This window comes from Lepus europaeus, chromosome 9 (genome assembly GCF_033115175.1).
Source record: "Lepus europaeus isolate LE1 chromosome 9, mLepTim1.pri, whole genome shotgun sequence".
Taxonomy (NCBI): domain Eukaryota; kingdom Metazoa; phylum Chordata; class Mammalia; order Lagomorpha; family Leporidae; genus Lepus; species Lepus europaeus.
In genome coordinates, this window is record NC_084835.1 from 119,040,627 (window position 1) to 119,046,610 (window position 5,984).

Sequence of the window (5,984 nt, forward strand, 5' to 3'; positions counted from 1 at the left end):
ATGGACTGGCTGGGAGAGGCAGGCACTCAGCTTTGGTTAGTCAGAAACTCCTGTTAACTGTGTACAAAATATGAATGTTACAAAAATCACATAGAAAAATAGGGTTAGTGGAGCCGCAGCCCCTGTGGGGGCCCGACCCCTGCCCCACAGGCACGCACTTCTCTCCCCTCAGTTAGGGATCACTACAGAAAGACCCCCGATTGGGGCATCAACAGTGCAGCCAAGGCACTGCCAGGAATGCAATGGACCCTGGGCTCAGCCCTGGAGAAGAGACCCTTCCCTGCCTTGTGGCCCAGCCGGGCCTCAGACTCCAGGAGTCCAGGAGCTCAACCCTCAGCCTAGGGTGCGAATCCTCTTATGGGGAGGGCGTGGCCATGGGAGCCCATAACGCATGGCACACACAGCCTGGGTTTTGGACAGGCAGAGGGGCCGTGGTGCTGTCCGGCCCGCGGCGTGGACTCAGAGGCGCTGGGCCGCGGGAACTGCTGGAGCCGCTGTCCTGGGCGTGAGCCCTAACCGGGGTAGCACAAGCAGCATCCTGTGGCCGCCGCCTCCACGCCGGGCTTGGCGCTCGGCCCCAGGAGCCCGTCGGTGACAGAGTGCCCGGTGCTGATGTCCTCCACGCAGCGTCAGCAGCACCCCCAGGAACTGGGGGAGCAGGATGCCCATCAGGAGGCCAGCCGGGATGGTGCAGTTGTCCATGAACCAGATGAGCACGGCGTTGGTGCAGCCCCGCACGTGGATGATGTCCTGCACGCTGAGGCGCTCCTTGTCGATGGTTTTGTAGCCACACATGGTGTTGACGACATCTGGCGTGTTTCTGAAGCAGCAGGTGCAGGGCACCCCGCAGGCCAGGGGCCCGGGGGCATTGCAGTCTGGTTCTGGTTCTGGCTCCAATCTCGGTAGTCCTCGCCGCCACAGCACTTGAACTGCTTCTGAACAAAGTCCATGACGTTTTTGAAGTCCAGGTCATCATAGTAATTCTCAATTCCTCTTCTGATGTTGTCATTGAGAAACTCAATGGTCGGGTTCTGGAAGATCAAGGCCATCACGCCGCCAGTGAGCTCCATGATGAGGCAGATCCCGAGGATGTACCTGAACGCCTGGAGGAGGCACAGCTTGTCCCGCAGGGAGGCCAGCACGCCGATGAAGGAGACGATGAGCATGACGACCCCAGCAGGAGGAGGAGGATGGCGGGGGCCAGGAAGGCACTTTCCAGGGTCTTGTATTTCTGCCGCTCGACCTCCGCAAAGATCCCACGGACAGGACCAGGCCCCCGATGAGCCAGAACACCGTGGAGTAGATGATGAGCGAGAACTTGAGCCAGAGGTAGGAGAAGCGAGCGCAGTAGCGCACCTGCTCCGAGTCCCCGTGGGGCATCCTGGGCGCTCACAGGATTGCCACAGCCTGCAATGCTCGCATCCCATATGTGCCAGGTCATGTCCTGGCTGCTCCACTGCCAAACCAGCTCCCTGCTAATGCACCTAGGAAAGCAGCAGAAGATGCCCAAGTCCATGGGCTCCTGCACCAATGTGGGAGACCCAGAAGAAGCTCTTGGCTCCTGGCTTCAGCCTGGCCCAGCTCCTGCTGCTCTAACTATTTGGGAAGTGAATCAGAAGATGAAAGATTCTCTCTCTCTCTCTCTCTTTCAATGTCTTTCTCTAACTCTGCCTTTCAAATAAATAAATACATCTTAAAAAATGTCTTTTGCCTATTTGTGACTATCAGTAGTCTATAAAAACTTTAAGTTTTTAAATATCTTTAAAAATAGAAGTCTGCATATCAGGAATTGTCTTGAAATAAAATGGCATTTTTCATGTACTAAAAATTAAAAGAATAAACAAATAAGTAAATAGTCTGAACATGAAACAATAAGTACTAGAGCTAATGTGGTTCAATACAGCCTATCACATATATTGAAAACATGGACATATGAAGCGTAAGAGACCTAGTTACATAGTGTACTATAAATAACTGTGTATAACATTTATGTGCTGTTCTGCAGGTAGCTTTTATTTATGTTGCCTGACACATTGCATCAAGGTAAACAGAAGACTATGACACTATCTTAGATGCTGAATTTGATAGGTCTTGAACTGCTTTCAATATAGTGAATGAAAATCCATCAAGAATTAATGGACAGCTGCCACCATGATTTACTTCTCCACTGGTCACTCAGATGAACTCAACAGCCAAGCATGGGCCAAGCCATGGAAGCCTGAAACTTCACTGGGGTCTCCCATGTGGGTGGCAGGAGCCCAGACACTTGGGTCATCTGCTGCTTTCCTAGACAAGTTAGTAGGGAGTTAAGTTGGAAGCAGGGCCAGGACTTGAACAGGCACCCTGATATAGGATGTTAGTGTTGTAGACAGTGACTTAACCTGCCTCGCCATAATGTCAGGCTGCACACATAGTTTTATTTTTTAATGATGTGCATGTTCCATCAACTTTAAAAAAAAATTCCTTGTTTTCCCCTGGAAATTCATTATTTTTGATATTAAATTTATATTAAAGAGAAAATTTGCTGAATACTTCATGTTGTTTAAATTAAAATGTGAATGTGAGGAACAGTTGCTACATATAATTCTCTACAGCTTAAATTTCTTATTTATTTAATCTTAAGTATAATTAGGCAAAGCATAAGTGATTTATGTCTTGTTTCCAGTAAGTGTAATGCTCTGACTCGATAGATCTAGACATCCTTCACTCATGAGTGAAATGAATGACATGCCAACTCTCACTCTGTCATTTGGGGGCTAAGGGTGTAATCAATTGTTACTAAGATGTTGATTAAAAATCTTGCTTAGCAGCCAGAAAGACACATGAAACAACACAAAAAAATAGTGACCTTGTAGAAGGAGCAAGTGTGATGGCAGCTACCAGACTGCATGTGGAAGGAGGGACTGGGTGACGATTGATTAATAGATACTAAATTATAGACAGATAGGAGGAAAAACTTCTGGGATTCTGCTGCAATAGTAGGATGACTATAAATTTGTTAATTACTATATATTTCTCTTTGAATAAAAATTAGAAGATGAAATTCAGATGCTCTCCCCATAAAGAAATGTTAAATGTTTCAGGAAATAGATATGTTTACTCTTGTTGGATACTACACGAGGTATGCACATGTGAAAACATTGTATGGTACCACAAAAGGAAATACTGTGAGTGTCTTATAGATTTTCTTTTTTAAAAAATTAAAAGCCTTGGGCTGGTGCTGTGGCATGGTGGGCCAAGCATCTGCCTATGGCACTGGTGTCCCGGCTGCTCCTCTTCCAATCCAGCTCTCTGCTTATGACCTGGGAAAGCAGCGGAAGATGGCCAAAGTGCTCAGGCTCCTTCACCAATGTGGGAGACACAGAAGAAGCTCTTGGCTTCTGGCTTTGGATAGGCTCAGCTCTGGCCATTGCAGCCATCTGGGGAGTGAACTAGCAGATGGAAGCATTCTCTCTCTGTCTCTCCCTCTGTCTATAACTTTACCTCTCAAATAAATAAATAAAAAAAAATTAAAACCTGGCTTAAAATATCAAGGCTGGAAACCATTATATACATCAAATTTTCTTAAGAATTAAGCATTTTTCAAATTGAAGGTTTAAAGTTGTATGTTAGTGTGATAATATGCTTTTTGTTAATGCACTACATTTGCAAATCCTCTAAATGTTGCTGAAATAAATTCCTATATCCTGTTTTTAAAATATTTATTTATTTTTCAGGGTGAGGGGAGAGAGAGAGAGACAGACAGACAGAGAGATTTCTCATCTAGTCCCCAGATGCCTACAACTCTCATAGCTGGGCCAAGCCATAGCCAGGAGCCCAGAAATCCAACAGGCTCTCCTATGTGGATGGCAGGGATCCAAGTACTTGAGCCATCATTCACCTCCTACCAGGATAGATTTGCAGGAAGTTGGATTGAAAGTGGAGTAGCCAGGCCTCAGTCAGGCACTCAGATATGGGATGCAACCCAAGTGGTAGCTTAGCCTGCTATACCACAACCTACAGCCTGCCTGTGCTTGTGTTTAAGTTTTTTAAAATAAGTAGATGTAGACCAATTCTTAATGCACCATTTAATTAAATAACACAGCATACAATTACCACATTTACAACTACAAAATTGAGTCCTGTAGCATTCATATACTAGATATGAACTATATCACTCAAATGCCACTAATATTATAAGTGAGCCTGTTGACATAAGCTATTCATTTGAACAGTGATATTAACAAAGCAGCAAAAAACTACTTGCATTATCTCTGCATCAGATAAGTGGCCACTGAAATACAAATATGTCACTTTTTTCAAAGATCACTTTTCCCAGCTAACACATAATCCTCTTACAAGAAAAATGTCAGAATTTAGAAGATATATTTATTCTTTGTCCTTAATATGCTTGTAAATGTGTGTGTGTGTGTGCTTGTGTTTGCATGACACAATGGAATACAATACCTGTCACTCTCTCCTATCCAACGAAGGAAGGTTTAGGTCAATCAGGTTTAGTATGGATGCCATAGTGCCTACCTTATAGTACAGAGTGCCTTCTCAACAAACATCCATTGGATGAAGGAAGAAATAATGGCCCTATATATGTATCATCACACTTGAAGAATTTCATCTCATTACATGTGTAACAAAGCATGTTATGAAGTTCTCTATAGAACTTTCACATGTCGGTTGTCATTTATGGGTGTCATTGGGGACATCAAAGAACAAAGAACTGGTATCTTTGATTGTACATATCATGTTGTTTTACCGAATAGTAATAACTAAAAAGCAAATTTCTGAATTTTCAACTGTGGGATGTGTAGAAGAATGAGTGGGGATAGATAGTTTTTCTGTTTCCAGGGTCTACTGGCTTCTCTCTGGTGGAGCTCTGGATAGCGCTCTATTGTCACTGTCTGGCAAGCTCTTCTCACGCTGACACATTAGTGTCCACAGAAGCAGAAGGATATACCTTTCCCTTGTATATCTTCAGTTATGTCAAGAGAATCAACTTACTTCCTGCAGACATCGCTCCCATTTTCTGTATGGACTCTTAGAGGAAAAGAAGAATTTTGAACGAAGCAACATTAGCAAGAAGAGACGAAAACAAAATCAAATTACCATTTTTCTAAACACAGAGACTCAAATGCAACTCTCAAAAGCTTTTGTCTTGGGACTCCCTCTGTTTATAAGTAAACAACGTCTTCCCATAGCATTTCATATATCTTAAATAATATTTTACTTATTCTCCTAAAGTGTGTGGTGAACATACCTTACAAGGTATGGTACAAGGGCACCGTTTCAAAGGCAGGGTGAGGGGCTGGCACTGTGGCATAGCAGGTAAAGCCACCACCTGCAGTGACTGCATCCCATATGGGTGCTGGTTTGAGCTGTTTTGGCCAACTGGGAAGTTAACCAGCAGATGGAAGACCTCTCTCTCTCTCTCTCTGCCTCTCCTTCTCTCTCTGTGTAACTCTGACTTTCAAATAAATAAATAAATCTTAAAAAAAAAAATGAAGGCAGGGTGAATAAGTTCTGGATGTCTAATGCACAGAATGGTGTCTTAGTCAGTACCATCCTATTGTCTATTTAACATTTGCTAAGAGAGTAGATCAGTAGATTGTACATGTTCTCCCAAAAAAATGACAGAGGTGAGACATGTTTATTTGTTTGATTATGTTAGTTGTTTCACAATGCGTGTATATAATAAAACATCACATTAAACACTGTAATTATACAGAATTTTTACTTGTCAACTATACTCACATACAGCTGAAAAAATAAACATATAATAAAAGATAATAGTAATACAAATTGCAAATTATTAAATAAATTAATATATGTAATAATTTCAGTAATGATTGCCTCTTATGTTCTTTTATTTCTGGTGCATTTATAATCTTCCTGGAAAGATTTTTGGCATCATTTACTTTATCCTATACCAAAGGAGGAAACTCTGTGTACTAGATGTGAACACTGATACAGTTACTTATGTGTTACTTGAA

At 43.0% G+C, this 5,984-nt stretch overlaps 1 pseudogene; it reads right to left on the bottom strand.

The window, feature by feature from the left end:
- Positions 1–512: 512 nt before the first annotated feature.
- LOC133766393 (tetraspanin-15-like) lies at positions 513–1,380 on the bottom strand (annotated as a pseudogene).
- Between the last annotated feature and the right edge of the window lie 4,604 nt (positions 1,381–5,984).